A 26,698-nucleotide genomic window follows, 5' to 3' on the forward strand; every position below is an offset into this window, starting at 1 on the left:
TACTCTGCTGTCCAGTGCTGAAAACAAGTAAACAAAAAAGGCTGTATCTTACCTCTCTGTGATCCCAGCCATTGTCTTTTGATCTTTCAGCAGGCAAGGGGTGGGAGGGTGGGGAGGATGCCAACAGAGCATTAACAAAACCAGACACAAAAAAAAAAAACAAAAAAAACCCAAAAAAAACCCAACCAACCAAGCAAAAAACTTTCTAAGGACTGCCTGGTCTGTAGCTCATCTTTGGTTGTTTTCTTATTATTTCTCAGAATGCATTTATTGTCCTGGAAATGTACTGGTAATTTTTCTGTTTCTACAGATCTTCTTGGAGTGCTTTTAGAAATATGTTGGAGCTTGGGGGATGATTCACAGATTTCTAAGTGTTTTGTTTAATACACAGCCTCAAGCCTGTACAAGGCTGAACACTGCCCATGATTCCTCCAATCTTTACAAACATAGGCAGCCTGCCTCTCTATAAACAATGCTCTCTACCTTTCTATAGACCACAATGGAATGGAAAAAATAGAGATAAAGATCTTATGTTTTCTCCTGGAAAGGGGTACAAGCACTTAGAAGTGATTTATATAGGGGTCTTAACATTTTGTACAACAGCTATAATTAGAGCTTCCCATCAGACCTGATTTTAACACCTTTTGTGATTTTTTTGCTCCCCTCCAGGTTCCCTGAATAACATTAGGCATCTCTGTAATAAAGTTGCATTGCAACAAAGCATCAGGTACTGCCTCTATACACTGTGGTTGCCAGCCACCAGCTAAATGTGAATCTGTTGTGTTATTCATATTTCTGCATGTTCAGAAGAAACACTAAGTTTAAACTGACATTATTTAGAATGGCAGGCCCCATCTTTAACCATCCATTCATTTGAGGATGCTGTTTTTGTCCACTGCCCTATAGAACCAAAATTCCCCCCTGTGACAAAGCAGAGTATTGCTAAAACTCAGCTTTCCTGATGATATCGTCGCCACAGCAAACCCAGAGGAATAAGTGGTCCTAATCTCTGTGACTGTATGCTTACAAGAACCGATTGGACAGGCAGAACAGAGGTATGGTGTGACAAGTATGTATACATTCACAAGCAAAAAAAGACCCTGATGGATCTAATTTTAGGCTTACCAGCAATCTCTCTTTATAGTAAGAAGAACAAAAAGATGTTCTGCTACCAAGTAAATAGAATATTTACTGTACTAAGAATAAACCCACTTTTAATAGGCATGGGTCTGGAACAGGACAAAGAAGCTGCTGTTTGAAGTCTGATCTTATGAACCATTTAAAAGAAACTGGGAGACTGAATAAGTATCTAGCCCACATCAGACACAGTCTTCCTGACCTCCCATTGGCTCATAGTCGCATTTGCAACTGTTGTCATCATTGGAAACATTTTAAAACCTGTGACTAACCAAAAAAAAAATTGCTATGGAGAATAAGCCTCAATTAACAAAAGTCATGACATCTAAAGTTACACATCTACACATAAGATAAGGAAAGCTTCCTCCCAGTACCTTGAGGCAGCCTACAAGAATGCTGGAGAGGGACTTTTAAGAAGGGCATGTACTGATAAGACAAGGGGGAATGGTTTTAAACTGAAAAGGGGTAGATCTAGATTAGATATAAGGAAGTTCTTTACTGTGAGGGTGGTGAGACACTGGAACAGGTTGCCCACAGAAGTGGTAAATGCTCCATTCCTGGCCGTGTTCAAGGCCAGGTTGGACAGAGCCTTGGACAACATAGTCTAGGGTGAGGCATCTCTGCCCATGGCAGGGGGGTTGGAACTAGGTAATCTTTCCAACCCAAACCATTCTATGATTCTATGAAAGAGTGCATTTACATCCTTGCTTGTCAATAGAGAGCCAAAGGCAAGTTCATTCATCAAGCCTATTTCAAATTTCTGCTCCGGGAGATGAAGTGAACTCTAAAACTGCCTGTCTTTCCATTGACTATAGTCATTACCTGACATATAGCCTCCAGCACTTGGGAAGCAGGGAAATTCTGTCCTGTGCATCAGTAGCAAGTCTCCAAAATGTAATTGGTCAAAAAGTGTATTGATCCCCAAAGTAAAGTACTACAGAGCTAAGTGACACAGGGCATCAGAAAAAAAAAAAAAAAAACAGATATATAAGCAGATTAGACAGAAAAAAATAAATTCAAATAACCAGAAACATAATTATACACATGGAAAAAACATTTACCCCACACCACAGTATAGTTGCTACTAACTTTGGGAATATAACATTGTCATAGTATAAAAGTATGAAAGATAGTAGCAGTCTTGTCTTGAAGACTTTGTCAGCTTTTTTCTTACAAAAGGATGAAGAAATAGATCTAGACTCTATAGAAATATAAATCCTTACTGGAAACAGAAAAGAATATCCCATCAGTTTTTCATAATACTTGGTCATGCAAGTGCTTGACATCATTTTGTATTGTCAAGGGAACTCAGCTGAGAGATCCCTGGAGTAGCCCCATACCAGTTGCTATATCTTCACAAAGCAGAACATTGCCACTTGAGGATACTGGCTTAGGTCCCAAAACCCAGACTTGGGGTGTCCTTGCATAGGGTGCCCCAACATGAAGTATGCATGCTCCAGTTCCCTATAAAAATAAGTTTTATGATTCCTAAGTCACTGAGGCAGTCTTAAAGATGATTCCTCTTGTCTTTACACAGTGAATCACATGGAAATAAAAATGAAATTTTATTCCTTGTTGTCAATGCTTAAACGCTCAGGAATTTTATTCTTTTTTCAAGTTTATTGTACAAGTCAAGTTGAATGGAAGAATTAGAAGCTCTCCCAATTTACATGATCTCTTGTTGCTGTCTAAGTGGAAATAGACTCACTCATTTCCTAACAAAAACAGTGATAAAAAAAGTTAAGTTGCTAATTGCTACTGTAGATAAATCTAATCATCAGGAGAAAGCTGAGAGTAAACTGCACATATTTGTCACCATTTAAGCAATTTACATTTTGCCAGCAGTAAAGAATAAGTATTTGAGACACTGCCAGTACATCCTATTTTTTGTTTAGGAAAGATGGCGTTATTTTGAATGCTACAGTTAACTTGTCTTACCTCTGAGATAATAAACAGTATGTGTAAATACAAGGTGTAATAATTATGAAGCCTTACAAGTGGAGAGCTTTAACTGGAAATGTTAACTTGTTCTAAGAACTTTTCTTAAATTAGTACATGTTTCTGAGCAACACAAAATAATCTGCTTGATAATACAGAAATACAGTCTCCAGTCTACGGAGAAATGGTAGAAATTTCATGTCATTTCAATCACAGTAATAACAAGAGACAAGCTAGAACAAAATTCACTCAGTGTGGATAAAAAACTTATCATGTTGAAGTGGAATTCTGTAAAATATAAGCAGGAAAGGTAGAAGGCACACTATCATCCCAACAATGCAACCTATGTAGCCCACAAGCAGCTGCATCACAGCCATTGCTGTCGTACACCAGATCTACTGCTTTTGCCCCCAACAGTATTGATTGCACACCACTAGTTTGCAGTAATATACTTCTGCTTAGGTATCTAATCCATGCCCTGCCTGTTCTGTACCTACAGCATATGCTAATTATCTACAGCAGGACAGAAACAGAAAAATGCTGCAAGCAGACATGAGAGGGTGTGAAACAATGGTGAGACTTTTTCTTTCTAACTAGTTACCTGATTTCACTGATGTGTCAGTTGCTTACAACCTTTGAACCAGACTTGTCACAAAAGAGAAATGTCATAGACTTGGTCCTGGAGCTGGAAAGCTTTTCCACAGTATTTGTTTGTTATCACTTCAGTAGCTGATAGTAGTTAACATTTCACTGAACTTCCTGTAGCAAAGAACCTGATTAAAGAAATACTGCAGCAAGGTCTAAAATACTACACCTCCTTTTTCTTTACTGAGAAATTACTACCATGCTAAGCACCGGCAGATATATCAAAAAGCATCTGAAGAAAGGAAAATGGAGTGTTTGCATCAAACTTTATCATTCAGTTTAGTCTTAGAATCCAAAGAAGGAAAATCAAAGGCAATAGAAGTGAATGCAGCTGTTGTATTTATGTAGTCCCTTGGGCAGTGCCCTGAAGACAGACTGTTGTAGTGGAGCTTTTGCACAGGACTGCATGTTTCTCACAGAGCCTATCATTTCCATGCAACCTTTCAGGCACTTAGCAATTTTCAGAATCAGATCCTTACTCATTTTAATACCCTCTCATGACTAATGTCTTCGCGCCAAGTTACACATCTATTGAATCTGGCCCAGTAAAACAGAGATACAATATTAGAAACAATACCTGGGACATTCTAAGTGCTTAAAACACTTAGGATGGCAATTATTAGAGCTAGAACTGATTGCATCTGTCACATAGTAGGTCTTATATTTGCTGGAACTCCTCTATAGTCAGTAAAGAGAGGCACTTCCAGAGCAGTACTCTGCCAGGATAACTTAAACACCCGGTTTAGAATCCAACAAATTGCCAACTAGACTTGTCTCCTTTCTTTTGACAGGGAGACAGCCCATCTGCCCACTTTTTGGCATTACGCTTAATTTTAAGTACACTTAACTTAATAGCTAGTTGCCTTTTGTGAAAAAAAAAAAAAAAAAAAAAAAGCCTGAATTTGGAAAATTCGAGGATGCATCTATATAAATCAAGCTTTGGAAATGGCTCTATGAAAAGCACAGATCTTAATCATAGTTTAATTTCTCCATGCTGTTCTAAAAACATAGATGGCTTGACATTCTCAAATACTGGAATATTCTGGTTGGTCTTAGTGACAATAATGACAGCACACTGGCACAGACATTTGATGCCTTATACAAGCATCCTATTGGAAGAAGCACGGTGCATGTCATTTATTGATGTAAAGCTTACTTTTTTGACTGTCACAGTGTTGGTAGACTGATTAAGCTGTCCTTTGGGAAAACTCTGGGATGGAATTTGAAAGGTCACTGATCTCAGTGCCACGTTCTGAAGCACAAGCAGCAACAGATTTTATGGAGGATCAGAAACATGTTGCACAAGAAAGATTTGGTGATAATTTCTGTGATAGCAGAAATCTTTTATGTATATCCCTTAAATGGTGTCTGTGGAGTTAAAATTTGCACAGAAAAAAATAGAAGCAAAAGAGAGCAGGAGTGAATATTGCCTGAAAAATTGTGCATCTTCAGTCAGCACATCATTTCTTTTTCACCAGTACAAAGACTGCTGGTCTAGAGCCTGGAGCTGCATTCGCAGCTCTGGGAAGTTTCCTCTGTGAAGTCTCAGGCAACACAGCATCTGTAGGAGCATGGTGGGAAGCCCAAGAAGGTTGCCAGTGCCTTAGGTCCTTCTAGCGAGGAGCTGACAGCCTTCTGAGAGCCCATCTGGACCCGTGAGGTCTGCATGTTTGGTGGTGCCATCTACTGTGACCCACAGGAGATCCTTCCCTATCCTGAAACACCAATGAAGCAATTCAGCAGGAAGAACATCAGTGAGAGATTTCTCTCCTCTTTAATTGTACTCATTCCTTGCTGAATTTGAGGGTAGGACAGATGGTGGTTGCACAGGTGACAGACTTTGCTCTGCACCTCAGGTAGCACCAGTGCTAACCTGAACCCACCTCCAGTGGGAAGAAGCAGACACCCTTGCTATTCACACTGCCAGGAACATGTCTTGGATTGTCTCCTATTACTTTTTGTGTAAGAATGATAACTTGGCTGTAAAAAGAGGCAAATAAAATAGAAATGCCTGTGCTGAAGATAGTGTGTTTATACCACCTATCTGGTTATGATGAAATCCCAGGTTAGAGTCAACAAAATCTATGTGGACAAACATCTGAAGGTGCAATGTCAGGACAATAAGTTCTACTTCTAGAAAACAGATAATAAATAACATCATGTCAGCTTCTTTATGAAGTAAGGCACAAGCTTGGATACAAAGAGCACTCTGACCATGCTCTGAGTGAGTTTGTTCTGTCGTTTTTAAGCAGTGGTCCTACATTGAATATAAATGCACAGATATCTCTAAATTCTTAATCCAGGAGACAACTGCTGGCTGAGTAGAAACCTAAGAGAGAGTGACAGAGCTGGGAAGCAAGCAGAGCAGAACCTCTCTCAGCATGCCCTCCTTAGCTTGTCTCCATCTGCACTGTGGGGACGCTACCTCTGGTGCTGATTTTGGTCAGCAGACATGGGAAAAGATAAATAATAAGATTTGCCTTTTGTTTAATAGAGAGAATAATGAGGTTTACACCACTGGGGACACAATGTCATTGGGGATATTTGGATTTTCACATTTTGGAATTTAAAAGCCATTGGACAGCAGGAGTTCTGAGATTTTATTGAATGAGATATTGAATGAGCAAGTAAAATGTTCTACATGAATTAGAATTATAACTGAGTCCTGATCTGTTATGCGTTTGAACATTCTCAGGCTTTGGTAGAAATAGTTTTATTTTTCCTTTCCACCCCCCATTATATTCTCTATATATACTTAAAGATGCTCCATACTTCTTCCCAAGATTCAGTCATGTTCTCTAGGCTCCTCTTAGACATTTTGACAAATGTTTCTCCAACACAATTACTCTAACATAGAACTAATGATAAGAGTTTCCACCATCATTGGTGAAGTGGTAGAGCTGTTCATCTTGTCCCCATCAAACGCCATGTCATTTTTTCCCATTAGACCATAACTGTCTGTGGCAGGGAAAGGGCAGAGAGTTTTAAGGGAAGTATGGAAAAGTATCCCTGCAGGACAAAGAAAGGTTTCCCTTCCTAATGAGATCAATGAGCAAACCAGCTGCTGGAACAGTATTGTACCCATCAGGATTGAAGAACATAGGGAACTCCAGCACTTGCGGAATGCAATCCACCAAGCAACCCTTCAAATCTCTGACTAGTGTCAGCTTCTTGAGCTTAAGCTGTTGGGGGAATGTGTCATAAGGTTGTAAGTATCCAGCCTATGTCAGCAGACCTCTATAAATTTTACTCATCTGTCAAATTCTTACTGTATAAGTCAATGAGTTTGTCAGGTTTCTAAACAGGTTTCAACTTGCTTGCCCTCACATTAAGTGCAAGATAATGTATCTGACTGTTTAAAGGTTTTATTGTCGAGACATAAAACTTTTTCCAAATTATTGTCTTTTGTTTTTCAGATTGTAAAGTATTCAAATAAGCAAATCTGATTTGATTTTACCTTATTCTATTGCTCCATGACTAATTTACTTTTATAGCTTCATAAACGAACTCCATGGACATTTTACTCTTAGTTCTGAGTGCATTTTTTATGAAAGTACTCTATAAAGTTTGTTTGTGGAGCAATAATATTGAACATGTTGGCATAAGCTACAAAGCCCTAAATGGTCTGGGACCTGTTTTTTTCTTTTCTTTATCTTTTAAGCCACTGAGGTCACCTGCAGCATTTCTGTTGTCAATTCCATTTTCAGTAACAGATGCAAAAATAATTGCTGTGGAGAATGCTCAGCTCTAGGACTTATTTCCCATCAGGACTGCTACTCCTGCTAGCCTTTAGGGCACAGGGCAAAGCTTATTTGTTTACCCATACTTTTTCCTGAGAAAATCCATGGGTTTTTTTATATATCAAGTGGGGAAATTGGTTAGACCTGAAGTTTCCAGAGGGCTTTTGTGCTCTCACGTATTAATTAGCTTCAGGATTCTCTTTTCTCCAGCAGTTGTTGGTAATATGTTGTGAATTATTTATTAGACTTTTTGTGAATATAAATCCACCCATATGCTTGGGTAGTGGGCACATTTTTTATAGATATGAATGTCAATCAATAAATAAATAGGTTTGAGTGCTTCTCTGTAAAGGAGAGCCAGGAAACGGTCAGAAGAACAGGGGTAATAAACAGAAAGAGCATTTTGAAACTGAGAGCCTTTTTCTGGCTGGTATCACAGGTTTTTTTCCCCTCAGTAGCCTCTGAATTCTGTTGTGGTATTTCCTAATAAACTGGCAGCACTGTAAGGGGCAGGTGCTATGGTGCCATTTGCAGAACCTCAAACGGATTGCATTAAAAAATGATATGGACATCTCGGCTATGAGAACACACACAAATTAATTCCATTCAAAATGTCTTACCTCCAAAGTCCAGGTACAAGGCCTTGAGCTTTTTTAAGAATATCTTATGCTACAGATATAGCCTTCTTGTCTCTGTGCAAATGATCCAAGAGCAGATACAGTTACTTTTACTCATCGCTTACAGCTGTCAAACAAATATTCCCTGTGAATGTATTTCAGACTACAGGTGGTTCATGAACTGTTCAACTATTCTTGAGTATATGCTTCTCTCAAGGCTCTGACTCACATTCACTAAGCAAACAGCTGTGGTGGCTAAGGCCTTACTACTTCTTCTCCCCCCATCCCAGCTGTTTGTTACTGACCCTTTGCCAGAAATTCTTGCTCCTGTTCCAGATACAGCAAAACCTGCTGCACCTCAGCTGCTCCAGTTCATAATCTGGTATCTTACTACAACACAACTTCTATTGCTAAGTTAAGCTCATGTACAGAACTGTAAAATGGAACAGCTGAGGTGCAGTAAAATGCTCTATTCTGCCAGCTCTGCAACTGGGAGGCATATCTTCTTGAAAGAAGGCTGATTTAACTAGTTCAGCAAGACCTACTGGAGCTTGTCTATCAATGTTCTCCTGACCATATACTAGAAAACACGTTCAACATTTCAAATCTCTAAAAGCATTATAAAAAAAGTTAAGAACTTTTGATGCATGTAGTAACACTAAATACAGTAACACTGGTACTGCATTCGACAAATTCTGTCACTTGCATGGGTGTTACATATATTACTGTGTTTGCTAAAAGAGTAGGAATTCTCTACTCTTCAAAGAAGCAAACACACAAAATTAATTGAGAAGCAAAGATGTACAAACTTACAAACATAAGATAAAGTGAATCAGAATGTGCAAAGCTATTCTCAAATGATTATCCACCCTTACCTCTGGCTTAGTTGAAGTATAAACTGTTTAATACTCTTGGGCGGGGGGGGGGGGGAGCAAGCTAGCAAATTAGAAGAATACTGTGGAAATAGAAAGGACACAGATCCTAGCCACACACTGAGAGTAAAGTGAAACCATGCTTTTATCCATATCAGGTTTCTGAATATAAAATAATAAAGTGGACAGGAAAAAAACTTGGTGGTTTTTATTCTTTTGGTTTAAGTGAAACATGTAAAAGATGTTTGCAAAAATAACTACTCTGACTTAGGTGACTATTAGGTATAGTAAATATTTTCAGGAATTTTCCATTCAGGTTTGCCCTACAACCACCTTTATACAAGGTAAGCAACATGTTCACTCTGTTCCCTTACTTGGAGTACATAAAGAATACAGCAGCAAATAATTTGGTCAGATATGTGTGCTTCCATGGGAAGAAAATATCTTCTGCTCCAACAAAAGTTAACCTCTTATTACACTTCAAAAGGTGGAAAGCATCCAAACAGAGAATTCCCAGGATAGGAATCAGTTTTTCTTTATGACAGTAAAATGCAGCACTATGTGGAATTAACACTCACCAGACAAACAGGTCAACCACTGAAACACAGCCCAATTTGTATTGTTTTACAAACACGATGTGCTGCAAAGTAGACTAAAGCAGCTGTTAGGATCAAACTGAAGACAAATTCAATGATTTATACTGTTAGACCTTTCTCCATTAACAGCTGCTTCAGACCTTTTTCCTTGAGGGAAAAATTACAGATGGATTTTGCAGTACAAAATGCACAATACATTGGAGTTCAATTATGGGAAATAAAGTTTTTAACAGGAAAGATTAATACAGATGATGCAGCTTAATAAGATCTCTACAAAAACAAATTGCTTATTCTAGCATGCTCACAGCTTGGGATATAGGCATGTTTGGTATATAATTACTCAAATTACAGGGAAAATTTAAGGAATTTGACTATAATTGCCCATTAGCTAGTTGTCCTGAACATGGTAGTTAGTATACCCATTTCTGCAACAGCAGATTTCCAAAGGGCAGTAAAATATTGGTGACTTTCCATTCTGCTATAAGATTATTGATTATGCTTCTAGCTAAAAAGAATTAGCGCTTTCTGAATATAGTCCCATCCTCCAGCACTCCCTTCTGATCCTGGGCCTTTGAATAAAAGATACAGGAAGAAAGGAAAAGGTATACATAATTTATTATTTATTTTCAACTGTTTTTCTATGTGGTGCTATTGCTGCACTTCACATTTGCCACAAATTTCCATGCAAAAAGTCTAAGAAACAAAAACTCTGATTTGCTCCTGAACCACGCTGGAGCCTGCAAAGTACAAAGATTTACAAATGGTATATTTCTTAAACTTTCCTTTGGACCCTGAAATTACAGAATCACAGTATTACAAAATGGCTGAGGTTGGAAAGGGGGCCTCTGGAACTCATCTACTCCAAACCTAAATCTAAAGCAGTTTATTCAGGACTGTGACCAGTCAAGCTCTGAATACCTGTAAGAGTGGAGACACCAGAACTTCTCTGGACAACCTCTTGCAGTTGTTCAATGACCTTCACAGTAAAAATATTTTTTCTTACAAATAAAGCTATTCAGAGTAAATATAAATTCATTATGCATGTAATATCTTAACTATTGTTTAATACAGTAATCTTCCTATCAAGTTTCATTTTTGCTTCTACGTGCCTTATGGACTCAGCCATTAGTCTTATGTTGTTATCCTAATCTATACCCCTCAGTGGATCCAGTTAACATTATTTGAGATAGTTTTGCTTTTTATTCAATGGGAATGAGATTTTTACACAAGAGAAATAAACCCTAGAGGAACTATTCTGTTTTTATACTACCTGCAAACGAAATCTGACTGTTGTTCCTATCTATTCTAAAACATGCCTCAATTACTATCAAATTCTTAGCTTCAAAATGAGATATGATATATGGAAAAAATATACAACAACTAGCAAATATACCTGACTACAGCACATTAGGAGTACTCCTGATGTCGGCTTTGGAAAAAAAAGTACATAATTAACATACTTCTGTAAGGAATCATCTGATTTCCTGGTTTTCAAGTCACTGGAACAACCCCATAAGGAAATTCTGGTCACTGCAACAGCTTTGCTTACTGTGTAGCCCTTCATAGCATCAAGCAATCCAGACAGGAAAACAAAATCAGACCAGTAGAAATGCCAAAATTCTCATGTCAGTTATACTAGACTTCCCTTGGAATAAAAGAATTTGGGCTCTGAAACTCATTTTCAACCAAGTAGCATGTATCATTCAAAACAGAACAGCAGGAGGACCACAGGTTACAACAGGCCTGCAAAATCTTGCTATGCACTCAGATGTGTCATCACTGTCCTGTATCCTGGTAGGAGGGGCTGGAGATATGAATACTCTTGCATATTTCTAGAGCCAAGACCCACCATGGTAATGTCACATTGCCCAGAAGGGATCTAAAACTTGCCATCAAAACAACTGGATAACCCTAATTGGAACAACTGACATTTATTTACCGGTTAAAAATGTGGAATGAGATTCATCTCCATCAAAGACATCAGTGTATCTCCACGGTCATCTACAGAAGATGTATGAGACCTCAGTAAATTCATGATGCACTACGCAGTTCTAGAAAAAAAAACCCTCCCAAACAAACAAAACAGAGACTATCTGGACTTATTATTAGACATCTCTAGCTTGGTATTTCAGAATGAGTTGCATTCCCAGTGACCAGAGGGACAAACAAACTGACTCAATAGATTCACTTTACCTCTCATTTTTTGTACAGGACTATTGCCATACAGTGGCTTGGATTTGTGTGCATCTGTATATACAGCTGATGTTGGGCATAGTTAGAGTCAGCGCATGGTGGGGGTATACAAAGAGTGAGAAGACAAGGTGGTATTTGAAGGATCCAGAAACGCAAGAATTAATATTCTCCAAAAGAAAAGCAAATATATGAAGAGTGTACATATTTATATAGCAAGTGCAGCTAGGGAAGCCAACTGGCAGCTCTACCTGCATGTCTGCTCCCTGGGAGAGCATAACCAGCTAGGCAGCTGCAGGAGCCTGGCAGGTTTCGCCACACACACCCTATCAACACCATTCACATAGGAAAGGAGAAGAAAGAATAATTGGATGTAGCTCTCTCCATAGAGCTGTCCCCTGAGCAAAGGTATGATATCTCTCTGCTTTTCCCAACCTACTTCTTCCTGGAGCAGCTTTCCTGGACCATGCCGTCTGCCCTGGCTGGGAGGAACCAGATGAAAACCCTAGGGGAGCAGGCATAGCCTGGCAGGACACAAAACCGCTGTATAAAAGCAAAAGTGCTTGGGGTGAGATCTGGTTTGAGTCGTGAGCAGAAGGATAAGGCAGACCATCATGAATGTTATTGAAGTGGATATAGGCCAAATAAGAGGCAGCCAAAATGCCCTTTCTGGTGTCACTGCACAGTACTACAGCTGGTCGTACCTGCAGGCCAGCTTCATAGGCAATGATGTCTTTATTCTTTACAAATCTGGTAAAGTGCCTCCTCTGAGCATTTTCCTCCTACAACCCTGAAGGCATTTGAGTCACTGCTGCTCAGAGGCTAAGCCTTTTTACACTTGTGCTGTCTTCCTTTTTCACCTTCCACCTCCTCTTAGGCCTTAAGAGCTATAACACAGATATTTGTTTAGTGGTTTGGTTTAGCTGTTCTAAACACATGAGAAAGTATACATGGGCTTTTAGCAGCATGACTCACTTGAAAGCTAGCTAAAATCAGGATCCATTTTGCATGTGCTGTAAGAGGCTTCACAGCTACTGTGCTGTTGGAGGATGGTAGGGGAGCAGGTAATTACAGCCTGCATGTACAGGTATCCTCAGGCCCTGCCAGGCTTCTGCAGAAGACTTTTTCTCTGGGATTTCTGTGCTCCTGCAGATGGGAATGACTGAGGATTTATAGCAGTCCTTGGGAGATGCAGGGGCTCGGGGATTTGGAGACATAAGGGCAAATTCTTCTCTTGAACCCGCGTGGTGGATTGAAAAGGAGAAATCAACCATATGAAGTAAAGCCAGGTACTGTGACTCTCTCTCATAGGTAAATATTTCTTTAATCTTTTTTTTTTCTGAGGGTTATTTTTTGGTATATCCAGCTGTGGCCTGTAGCAGAAAGGAATATCTCATAATGAGCTCTGTTATAAATGGCTCTGAAACACAGAGTGTTGGAATGCCACTAAAAATATTTTGTCTGTGGCTTTTGCTAAGGCTCAGCTCCTCAGGAAATACTTTCATTGTTTAATGCTGTCATTTTGTACATATCCAATATTTTCTTAATCTGTCACTGGGAATAGTTTATTTATAACAAACTTATTTTCCAATTGTATGCTGTAAATATGTCTTAACAGCCTTGCCAAAAACACCAACTATTCACTAAAACTACTCAGTTATAGAGATTTAACCAGTTTATTAGCTTTTAAAAATACCAGAAGTATGTGTCAAATCCTCCCTTACCCCTCTTTTTTTCCACTGAAACAGTGGATGTACAAGTTAGGGTCAGGAGTCACTTTGTTGTTTAAACACAGCTTAAATGAAGGACCGATTGTGTCTCTAGATTTAGTTTGTCATCCATGTCTCTCCAGAAGTAATTGCAAAGTGCAGTGGGACTTAAAGACACCTTCTCCATATTCTTCCTTTTTTCCTTAAAAATTTGCCACTAGCCTATAATAAAAGCAATGTATGTCAACTTTAACACAAGAAGCCCAGCTGTTCTTGCTGAGGAATATTTGGGGAGACTCCAATGCTGTTTCTAGGGTGTCTCTTGTTCTCCCCTGGAAGATATGGAAGAAGAGAAAAAGGTCTCCTCTTTCTTATGTCTTAGGGTTATTACATAGTTTGCCTGCTGAATTTTACAGCTAGCATCCAGGTAAGGCCTATAAAATGTGTTTCATAAGCAGCACATCCTGTAACATGTATTCTGAAATGGGATCTGGCTTATTTGGGGGAGCTAAGTGACCAAAATTAGCTCTCTTAAGAGTCTTGTGCTCTTTAAAAGTCACTAAATCTATATACATGCGTGTGTGTACATATATGTGTCTATGTAGAGAATAAAAATGAAGGTATGTGGAGTACAGAGAACTTGTTGAAACATTCATACTTCTGCCAGCAAGTTTGTTGACAGTTTGGGGGTTTTTAACATATTTACACAGCTGTAATATATATACTTTTATGGGGAACATTTTCCACCATTAGCTTTCCAACAGGTTAAGAAGGTTATTCATAGATATATCTACACACAATGAGCCAAATACTGGTCTCCGCTGTAACAGTACAAATCCAGTCACTTCATTAAAATCAATTGCTTTTCCTATTTTTATTTTTTTTTTCCTTTTAACTTGTACCTGGTAACAGAGAGGAGTTTGTCCTCCCTGTACTCCAAGATCCCAGCAAGACTGCTGACCTTCTGTACTCGAGCAGATAATCTGCCAGTCATTCCTGTGTCATAGCTGTGGAAACGACCTGCCAGCTCTTAGTGCATTCTGCAGTCATATGCCTCAGCTGATAAGGCCATAGGGATCAATTCTTTCTGAAAGCAACGTCCAAAGGCTGCCTCTAGGACTGTTTTTAATTCACAAGTGCTGCCTTTATCTCACTAGTGTCTAAAAAAAAACCCTCTAGAATTCCCCCAGGTATTTATTCCTCCTGGCTAAAGTCTGTATACATACTTTAGCCACACCTGGGGCAAATTGCCTTTAAAACATCATTAAAATGTGGTTTGTGATATGGGCCCAAAGCTGCTCCTCTGCAGGTGGAAAACTTTTGTAACTTTACTGCAGTCATTAGACAGTAATTTCGGGTTTCTCTGCCTTCAGAGAGGCTGGAATTTGTTCTTCTTCATCAAGTCACTCTTTTTAACTAATATGGTTAGACAAGTTTTTAGAACGAACGTTCTTTTTTGGCTGTGTCAGGAGATTTTTAAAAGCTACCATGTCACTTGCCTTAATGTGGCAGCTTTATGGCCGTAGGGATGCTGTCTCTCAGCAGCTCCTGCGTTGTCATTTGTTTCCTCTACAAGAAAGTTGATGGATAAGAAGGAGCTGGGAAGGGCTAAGTCATGCTGGAGCTACAGGGCTTTCCATGGAGAGTAAACTGCGCCATTTTCAGGGCTGCATTAAACTAATCATGTGGGAAGAACAGCCAAAGTCATCTGAGAAACGTGGGACACAGTCCTGCGCTACACAAGTAGATTAAGCAGGCTGTTAGGCCTGGGTAGGACTTGGAAGCTGCCGAAACGGAATGAAATCTCTATGAAAGCATTTTTATTTTTTTTTAAAAGCTAGTTACGAAACGTAAGTTCCCACACAATGCGGCATTCCATCTCATTGCAGGACAAGCTGCAAGACAAACACAGAACTCACTGAAGTGAATTAGACTGGAAACTATCTCAGAAGATAGTTGTAGGGCCAAATATCCTCACATATTTCCACTGTACCAGACAGAGCTAAGCCCTTACTCCCACTTGAAGTCTCTCAGCAAGGCTGGAGTAAGCCCCAGATATGTTGATATATTTCTGATTTAATGTGAGACTTCTTTTCCATACAAGGACACGGGCTGAAGTACAGGTACATTATCTATTTCTACATTTCCTGTATGTTTTTAGCTGGAGCCACTGAAGTTGAAACTGAAGCATGAGCAGCCCTGCAGCCTCCTGAACCCTGCTCTGCCCTGTCTACCCCTTGCAACCTACAGCCACTCCTATCTGACAGCAGCAGGGACAGAAAGGGGACACAAGCACAGGTCCAGACACTGCTGACCAGAAAACTGCTGCTGAGTGCTCAGGGCAACACCGGGGTGGCAGCAGCTGACTGATGAGCAGGAGAGAGGAGGAGGGCCAGGTGAGAGATGAGTCTGAGAAGTCTCATTGCTGCCCACTGGGCTCTGCATGACAGAATGCTCCCCATCATCCACTGCCCACATCTGAGGCTACCTGCAAATCCCAGCTACCTTTGAGGTCTCTTATAGCTTGCCTGAGAAGAATACCCAGTGCAAAATAACTCCAGGGTCTGGTTAAACATCAGTTTCTGTCACGTACAAAGGAAGGGGGAGGATTTTTCAAGGAAAGGTTATTAAAGTCTGTGATAAAGTGCTAAGAAACCCAAACATAAACTCCCTCAAAAATAATAGTAACTGTGTGAGAAATTCTTCCTTTCCAGTGTTTGCATAGTGTAGCCCTATATAATGTTACAAACTGTAGTCCTGTATGTCATAATCTTAACCATACACCAGCATGTGTTTTTAAATGTAATGCATTTTGATGTCGTGTTTGCATTGGACTCACTACAGTAGGTCTCCGCAGGACATTCTGTTTACAAAAGAGATTACCAAAAATAAAAATTACAAAACAAAGTGGTGTAAGTTACAGAAATGAGAGTAGGAATGCCTCACTCCGGAAGTTTTTGCCACGAGCCAGATACAAACAACACCAAAGGGACTCAATATAAATCAAGTTATTTTCCTGTTACCTCAGTAAGACAGGGGCTCAACTGCTATCCTGACTGCATTTGACAGGCTGTAACTTGAAACTAATTTAAATCTACTTTCATTCAGTTTGCAGCTCATGAAATAGCTGTATTGAGATGGCAAATTTTTGCACTGAGTTCTTTACCTTCTAGATGTACAAAAATAAAAACAAAATAAAATAACCTCTTAAAAACAGTAGTTCTTGTTTATGAATCATTTGTCTCTGTATTTCTATCAGAAAAGTCAGCATTTGAAAGTTTAGCTCCTGCCAATGCCATCAAAGATGGACTGAGCTCTGACTTTGGCACTGACTGATAATCATATATGTATGTTATCAGTGGGGGGGAGAACACTGAGCTTTTCTCTCTGTCTGTCTCTTCCACTCTCACTCCCTTTCCCCTTCCACCCCCAAATTTCCAATTGATTGCTCTACAAGTTTACAGTTACATATCTGCTGCTCTTGCTTTAACCTTTATCTTGTCTTCTTTTTTCTCTTTTCCTGTTTAGTGACTCCACCAAGCTTAAACCCTCCTGGACCAGGAAGGTGTAGCATTTGGTATCCAGGGAACTGCTGAACAATTACTGCTGTTTACCTCATTCCTTATTCCTGCTCTGAGTAATTTGGGCACCACTTGACAATGTCCTTAGTTTCTATTATAGTATTAGTCCTGTTCAACACCAAGGTCCCTTTAGCCTAAATGCTGTTCATAGACTTCATAGGCTGAAGCAATATGGCACAGCAGAGTGCAAGGAACTAGGAGACAATTCATCTTTGTCAATGTGCTATTTGCCTGGATTAATTAGCTTCCATAACCATTTTAATTGTCAAACACCATGCTGGTGTTACTATACTGATTCTGGTTTTGGGGCATGTACACCGCTGGTGAGGACTTCCAGACGTGCATCATGGCACTCTGCATACTGACAGAAACAATTCCTGCCCTAAAATTGCTTCTAGCCTGAGTAAGCAAGACAGATCAAGGGTACATGGAAAACAGACACAGAAAGGAGAATACGTAAGGCCACAGCCAGAAGCCTGTTCCTGAAACAGAGCAAATGCACTCAGACTGACTACAAGGTAGCATAGGCAGTCTTGAGCACACAGCTGAGTTGTGAAACATAACTCAGTCAGGAAAGATCACACCGTTCCTAATTACTTTGTGTAAATAGTCTTGTGAGTTAAGTATTGCTCACATCGGCTCTTGAAGGAAACAAATATGAGCCCTTCTTGTTTCAGCAGCTCCTGGTTATAAGCCTAACGTAAGACAGCTTTGTGCAATAGCCGATCTAGGCTGCCCATAAGGTCCCTTGCACTGCTGTGTTGCTACAGAGCCTGATTACAAGAAAGAAATCTGCTAGAGCAAAGATTTACCACCCCAGGCAGGTGATACACTCTGGTTTATAGGTATAAATTCCTGCAGATAGAAGAATTATTTTGTCCCTCAGCCACAATAAAAGCTGCTATGTGCCCTAGCTAGGATCTACTGTGCTCCTTGTTGATGGCTGTAAGGCAGCATGCTAAATGGATCCTGTGCTACCTGACAATATTTCAGTAGCCGATGACTACTATGATAATCACAAGTATTGGATAATCAGCACTCTGTTACCTTGCCTTGCTGCTCAAGAATTAACTCTCCTCTTCAGATTAAGAAGCAAATTTTACTGCAGCTAAAGTCAATGGATTTGTGCTGCTCCAGACAGGACTCTGACCTGAACCTGGCCATACAGATGTTCTCCTGAAAGGTTTAGAAAAATATAAACATGAGAAGACTGTACTTCATTTTGGGAAAATTGGCCATTTAATGTAGGTGTTCAGTTCATTTTCAAGAAATATGAACCACAAATCAAACAAGCTTGATAGTTCCCATTCATTACCCTATAATAACTCATACATGACCATCCACATCAGTGGGATTTTTCACTGTGATTAAAATATCTTATTTTAAGGGCCTAATCAGCAGTTATCCACATGAATATATATATATATGTAAAAAAAAAAAAAAAAAAAGAAAATTTAGGAAAGCAAAATGCTTTTTTCTTTTGTGGAGAAAAATGCTCAGGTTATATGCAACAGCAGAAGAAAAAAGGGGTGTTTCACAGCACACTCTTCATAGAAGCTGCTGGTACTCAGATGAGCATCTTATGTCTGATATCTGTTTGGAAGAATGATCCACTGGGTGCAGTTAAAATGCAAAGGAGAATATAAAAAAGTGCAATCCTATGTGGGTGAATAAGCACTTTCTTTGAAGCTCAAACCTGACACATATTTCAGAGTTCAACAGAAGCAAAAATCAATTCTCAGAATACTCTACTTTCTAGCTTTGGATGAATTTGAAAGGCAGAACTTGAAAGGAGAGCTGACATCAGCATCTGTTCACAACTGTTTCTGGGCCTTTTGCTTTTTCAGGAACAGGTGAAAACAACTGACACAGAAGAAACATCCTTGCAGACAGAAACAGAACATGGTCTCTTTTTTCTTACTCCTCTCACATAACTTGAGGGACTGTTCTTAGGAGACCATTACTGCTTCATAAAGCTCCTGACTGAATAATTGCCCACTGGGGAAGGTTAAGTCCATATTTCAAGGAGAACAAGGAGTGTGGTTCTGCCTCCCACACCAGCAGCTCAGGATCAGAGAAATAGAAAGATGTGTGTTATTCCTCCCTTCCTCATCTCCCCTCCAGCCAACAAACTTTCCCTCTGCACTTGACAAGCAGTGGAAGAAGGAGGTGGAGAGGGATGTGTGAAAGGAAGAGCACTTCATAGCTTACCGAAACCCCTCAGCAGATTAAAAGCACTCAAGCAAAACCCAGGGCTGATGCCTAAGAGTGTTGAACTGCGTGGCCAGCTTTGCAGGTGGAGCTCAAGGTTCTGCTGGTGCCCTGGGGACCTGCAGGGGCTGAGGACCTTGTCCAGCATGTTGCTCCACAAAAAGCAGTGGAATCCACTGGCAGGGGCTCAGCATCATCTACTGTGATACTGAGGGCAGGCTCCTGTCCTTACCCGTCCTATGGGCCGTATGTCCAAGAACTACACATGCCCTTTGGACCCAAGTCTTTACAGAAAATGTTCATGTGCCTTTGAAGACCATGGGGTAGCTATTTTCAATATGAAATGATCAGTGATGGAAAGAGTTTCGTGGAAAATTTCTTCAAAACTATTCCTGTTTAACTGAAAAAAGAACTGCATAGTGTCATATTTTGATTACCTAAGTGCTGCAGCTGCATTAAGAGATTTGCCCAGCCGCAGGAGGTTCACAGGCTCTTCCCACTGCTTTACATTCTGCTTTGAGCAACATCTAAACTGAATTCAATATTTGTGATCCTCTTTCTAGTGCTGTTATGAGGTAATGATTCTCTTCATTTAAATCTTATTTGCCCAGCTGCAGTTTTTATGTTTTGCCCTGACTGCACTAGTCACATGAGATCGAAGGACATCAGAATTTAGTAAATCTTTTAGAGCTTAAGACTAAAAAGGGTGGAATTTGTTTCATCAGTTGACTTTATTAATGTTCTGCAGCCTGAACTAGATTTGAAATGAAAGTGAGTAGTGCTCACTAACAACAGAAATAAAGCACACTGTGAGAAATATTTAGTTTATTATCTATTGGTTTTCACTTATAATAATAGAGCTAGATGGACTGTACAATAAACACTGAAGAAAAAGAAGTCTGTTTATTTCTCTCTTTCTCTATCCTTGCTCAAATAAGTTAGACTTAAGTATACACTGTCATAATTTTTTTATTTATGATCTTCATGCAAGCAAAGCTCCAATAAAGGCAGAGGCTCTGGAGTTTATTAGTTTCTTAGGCATGAACTCTGTCTTTACAGCACATGGATCAATGAGGCCTGAATCATGGCCGACATCCTGCTGTGTGGTATGTGAATGCTACCTACCACTAGCAGGCCGACATCCTGCAGTGTGGTATGTGAATGACTGTGTGTATGGATGTTTACGGACATGCAAGTGTTCCTCACTAAAACACATCTTGCCAGAAACTTTTCTAAGGATTAGGCAGCTGCCCAACCTCTGCAAACCTGTCATCATTTGCCCAACATCTCTCACTACCATCCAAGGGGAAATTTTCTTCCCAGGAAATAGAATGCTAATTGCTTGCCCAGAAAGGAAATTAATGATTCAACAATTGTGACCAACAGGCTGTATTCTGGAGACAGCCAATCCTGAGAAATGTCATCTTTGTCAGGCTATAATTTCCATTCTACGTGAGGGGTTTCTGACTTTGGATGGGTTTTTTTTAATAGTGGAAACACATATAAAATGTCATGTGGCTGTGGAGCTGTACCACAGGGCAGCTGACTACTCTCCCGGGTGCTGTGGGTGTATTGGAGCTGCTCATGCTGAGAGAGAGGCACCACTCTGGCAACTGTGGTCCCAGCCTCTGCACCTTGTCAAATCCATGTCAGCACTAATTAAAAGCCAGGGCACATTTTCTATACCATGGTAAGTCACAGCTCCACTATGGAAAATGTCCCTGCCAAAGCAGACCTGCACTGCTTTGATAATCCATTACTATGCATGGTTTCAGGACAACATTAAGCAAGAAAGAACATTAAGGTTTTGCTCTGTGTTACAACAGTGAGAATGTGAAAAGAAGAAAAGCTTAATTTCTAAAAACCCTTCTGGAGGTGGAGAAAGTCAAAATGGCTCTCCATCCACAACATATGTGTCATTAAACAATGAAGATATTTTTATTGCAGTGTTTTTACGTCACTTTTTACCAGATCAAATGGCCCGTTGTTAAGGGCTTAGACACAGTCACAAGTCACGGTATTCTTTTTCAACTTCTCATACAAGTGGGGTAACTTTCCTGTGACAAATTTATTCTACACAAGCAATTTTGATATTTGTTCAGTACATGACCCATTCTACTTATAGTGTCAAATGAACTTGCAGCCTGGAGTTGCAATGATGTGTGTTGTCTTTTGCATGGCCCCGTCAATCAAGAGCAGTTCACCAGTACATCTCACCAACTGCCAAAGCTGAAGAGAGACAAAGCATAGCTCTCTGATTCTGTGCAGTTTAGAAGGAAGAGAACATAAAATGTAGCTGTGATGAATGGCATTAAATCTCTTCAAAGATAAGTTGCAAGGTTTATTTAGGGTAGAAGTAAGCTACAAGCATCTCTATGTAACTATTTTGGTGAAACAAGAGTAGTTCCCCCACCAAAGGATTCAATTACCATATCAGGCTCATTTGTACATGGCAAAATGTCTCTGTCTCTGATTATTATTTTATGTGCTATAGAAAAGCCATCAAGTTAACTCAGTATGAAGAGAAGAGAGCAAGAAAGAATCAGAAACAGAGCCAGGGTAAGTACTGGTAGCTACTCTTCAGAAATGCCTTAAGAGACTCTTAGGGGATGAGTGGTCCCAAAAGAGAGCCTGGAAATGTCACCAGAAAAGTGGTTTCTAACAAGTTTTTGCCATGTGAGGGGAAAGGGACTTTGCATATTCTTTTTAAATAAACAGGATGGTAACAGAGATACTCAGTTCCACAGTGAGCCAAAATTTATTTTCCTATTGGATCCTATCCAAAAGCTAAGATTACCATTGATTCCAGTTCCAGTGGATGTTGTCCTTAGGCTCCAGCCAGAGGCTTCCTTCTGCACCCCTTTCAATGCAATGCTCACAGAGGAAGACATAGCCTGACCTTCATCTGCCACGCTGCAGGTCTGACTTTCACTTAAAGCAGTGGCTCCCAAAGGTATAGCAGGGAAACTGTGTAATTTCTTACCCACCTTTTGCCCATAGAGATCAATCTAGTTCAATAATTATTTTCTATGCAGGTTGTAAATTATTCTAAGACAGAGAATTTTAAATCAATACATCTTTCTGTATCAGTAACCATAATTTCCTATCTAGAGCTCTAGCTTGAGATATCAGAAAGAGACATACTTGTGTATATCTTTAAGCTGAATGGGAATTCTGTTGAATTAAGCACATATGCAAGTGCTTTACTAGCTAGCTTCTCTAGATACAGCACATAAATAATATAAACAAAGTATATAAAGAAATAATGACAGTATCCAAAATATTGTACCCTCAGGCTCAGAACTAAGCAAACTTAGAAACATATAAGGAAAATAATTCCTGGGATTGGCTCACCTTTTGCTGTGGATCAAAATCCTAGTAACACCTAGTCAGTGATGTAAAACAGGAAACATGGTGTCTAATTTAGGGAAAGATACCAGATGTGAGGAAAACAGTTGGAGGGAATGATGCTCAGGAAGAAAGGGCAGCAAGACAGATGATTTTGATTCTTACTGTGCATGTTTATTTTGTACACTGAAAGCTGAATCAAGTAAGCAGCAGTGATCGCCATTAACTCTCTGCCCAATGATGCACTGAGCATCTGCAGGAGCAGTGCTCACCAGGCTCTGCATACGTCACGAGATGACAGCCTGCAGCATGTGCAGCAGGCACATCAACATAGGAGCTATTACAGTTCCAAAGGAGCGGCTAAATTCCTCACGCCTCTGACCTATGGTGTATTTATACAGCGTGCGCTCACAGCTCCAAACAATACCCCATGAAAAATCCTATAATTTAAATTCTCCAATATAGGTGTTTACTGAAGGGGCTGTGAGCCATTAAAAGGAAATTACTGGGAATCCCTTACTGTTTTGTAGAAGTGGGCAATGTATCCCTCAGCTTTTTTTCCAACATAAGAAGGAAAACGTGTAAACCCCAAGTGTTGACCTGCTCAACAACAGCTAGGAAATCAAAAGTCAAGGCTGTTGCTATGTCCTTAGTTGACCCTTTGATGCCCTGGGATTGCAAGAGGTTCAGCTCAGCATGTGGTCTTGTGTCACAGTGCTAATTAACAGTGGTGCAGATTCTGCCTGCCTGCAGTGCTACTGCTTTTTCAGGTATGCATCCAGGATGCACCTGGTTCAAGGCACAAGTGAATGTCAGAATCCTGCTCTTCATGTTGCAGATTTGCCCTCTCATATCTTATTGGAAGTGGTCTGCACAGACTGATTTAAACCATCTTTTATCACATGAAAAGAGACACAGGAATTATCAAAGGAACCATAAATCAGGTGCTCCCTAAGATGCCTGCTGCATCTGACCTACTTTTCACCCATCTGTTACAAACCTGATTTATGGAAAAACTGAAATTGTAACACTTCCTCTAAGCCTAAACACTCATAACTTGGCCTTACTTCTTTGAGTCACATCAGCTTTTTGATACCCAATATATTTACACTTAAGACTTAGAATGATATTGTTCCTAAGCCACAGCTGATTGTCTTCTTTGATGTCAGACACAAGAAACATATAACAGCTTAGAAGTCAGGATAAGGGAATGGTGGAGCAGCACCAAAGAAGAGAAATTACAGGCTTTGCTGTGTGATTGCCATCTAGGAGCCTTAGCAGGTCAATAATCTGAGCGATTATTTATGCAGATAAAATTTGGAAAGAATCACACATCTCCATGATAATTTCAGTGTCAGAGCCACATGATGCCCTTTCACATTTAGGAAAAGGAGGGCAAAGAGTAAGAGTGCTACAGAAAAGGATATGGGAAATGTGTCTTTAATGAATTCTGCTGCAGTGTGCCATCTGTTCCAATGGGAAATCTATGCTGTCATAAATCTGAGTGTTGTGGCTAGAAAGACTAAGGTCATGCATCTCAAATTTGCAGATACTGTGTTGTGAAAACTACAGAATAGATATGAGGCACTTATGTGACAAAGTTTGATTTTTTTCGGGTTGAGAATACTTCCTAAGAACGCTTCTCTCCTCTTCAATTAATTCATTACATAAACTCTCTAGGTGACGAGGTTTGTTACAAACAGCTACCACAAATATTGACAAAAAAATTGACCTGTGTTCATTCCCTTTTAGTTGCTACTGAGCATAGTAATGTGTTTTCTACTCCTGCTGCTGAGCAGAACTTTAACAAAGGCAGGGGAGTCTGAAGAAATCACCAGTTCTCAGTGTCTCTCTTGGGGAAAATCCAAGAGAGAAGTTGATCATAAAAAGGATGAAAGTACCTGGGGAAAAGATGATTCTTTCCTCTCTGTGTCTTTCAAGTCCTACCTGACCGAACAAAAGTTAATGATGCAATATAATTAATTATTTTAATTAAACTTTCTATTGCTCAGAAACCATATTCATGAACAAAGGCTCCTTAAAGGTAGCAAAAAGAGAACAAATATAAGTCTCTGTTCTATGGAATGTCTAATACAATGTCTTTATTTCTTTTTATTATTCTAATGTGCACTAAGTACCTGATAAATGTTCCTTAGAACAGGGATAATCCCATCACAGGGAGGCAGATTGGAAAAAGAGCTCTACTGAAAGGGGTTTCTATCTTCTGTGTCTACCAATACCTTGTCCAATGTGACATGAACCATTTCTAACACAAATACTGCTGGACTGCCAGCTTAACGTTTGCTATTTGTCGGTACCATTGATATACAGTTCCATCACAGAAAATTCTGATATCCTTGTAGGATTTCAGAATAAAAGGTAACTTCCCTTTGCAGAGCAGCCACTATCCAGAAAATCTTGTAGCCCTGCTAGAACCAGTACAAGAGCTAGTACACACACAGCTACTTTTGTCAGTGTCAAGTAAGTAAGGTCTCCCCAGCTCCCTTTAAAAAAGGCCTTATTTCCCATATTGTATCCATTTCCACAGTCTGAAGAGCCACAGTTTGAAAACCCCTGTATTCAGCCACAGAAAAACTTTTTTTTAACTTCATTGATATTCACATTTATTTGCTGAAACAGTAATAGAACAGATAAGCCTATTAAAAATCAAGCTACATCTCAAAGCAAGCAAGACTTGAATAAAAAATGTGCAGAGCAATGGTAAGATCAGAGCTTGCTTATCGCTAATAAGATAAAATAGTAATGTATTATGTGCACCTTTTAATGTACAGATAATTATACGTAAATGTGTGTAAAAATCTATTTGTTCATTCAAACAGGACAATTTCAAAATAAGGAATGTTGAAAGGACTGGAGGTCTAAGGCTCTTCAAAAGCTTTTTTCCAACATATCACACTGCTTACAAAATCAATATCCTTTCTAGGTTACTCTATGACTAATGTGCAAGACAGCAGAACATAGGGTTCCTGATCTGAAGTGATGGACTCTCACATCCAGTGGTTACATTGGATCAAATCTCTGGATGGTTTATTTACTCAGTACCCACCACTTTTGCATTTATTTAGCCCAGGAACCCATTGTCACCAGGTTTTACTTGCAAGAATGCTCCTGGAACAAAGATGTTCCCTCCATTAGGTGGTTCCAGGAAATAGCCACTTACAGAAATGTGGAAGTTGAATACTGTATGTCCAGCTGCACTGGGGCTTTATATGAACTGTGGAACTGTGATTTGTCCATGCCAGTGGATGCTGAAAGCTCCTTGTCAACCAAGAAAGATGATGTCAGCATTGACATCTATGAGAAATAGGTAATGTATATATTGTTTAAACCACTCATGGGATAAACTTGCTTTGTTTACCCTCCCTACACCTTTTGCCCACAGGTAGAAGAATGGGGAGGACCCCGTGAGAAGTGGCAGAATGGAAGACAAGGAAACTCCATCAGGAAACACTCGAGGAAAGAAGGATGCTGCAGCAGGGAAATGCTGTGGAAAACCTTTCAGGCTGCTCTGCTGCAATAAGAATCTGAATTTACTGTCTCCTTTAAGATGCATTTTCAAACTGAACAACCTGCAACACATGCAACAGCCTCATGAGCTAGTTATGATGTAGCTATTTGGAAATAACCACTGATTTTCTGCTAGAATCATACTAGAATGGTCTCACACTGATCAGAAGTCTTTGGCAAGCACACAGAGCTATGACAGAGATGTTTCAAGCTTTTGCCTTAATCTGACAGACTCCTGACCTCAAAGAAAAGGCTTGTCTTGCTGAAGCAAAGGGAAAGAGCAGATGCACATATCCAGATTCTCAGTACACATCAAGCAGTGTAAAAACCACATTGGAATCATAATAATATACAATACCTGACAACAGGTATTCACCCAGATATTTCACCTAAATAACTGAGGAAAATTTAAAAGATGCATAAAAGTGTTTTCTAGAAACTTTATGATAGGCTTTCACTGTTAAAATGTAGACCTTCTCTAGAAGTTAAGTAATCACAGTCATACTGTCCTGAAATCTGAACTCGGAAGAGATGGTAGCCTTTAATGAGATTATAGCTTTATTTATCATTTGTATTGTGTGTGAGA

Source organism: Neopsephotus bourkii, unplaced genomic scaffold, assembly GCF_033783945.1.
Source record: "Neopsephotus bourkii isolate Nb327-2 ecotype Australia unplaced genomic scaffold, CSIRO-AGI_Nbou_v1 NB_1493, whole genome shotgun sequence".
NCBI classification, from domain to species: Eukaryota; Metazoa; Chordata; class Aves; order Psittaciformes; family Psittacidae; genus Neopsephotus; species Neopsephotus bourkii.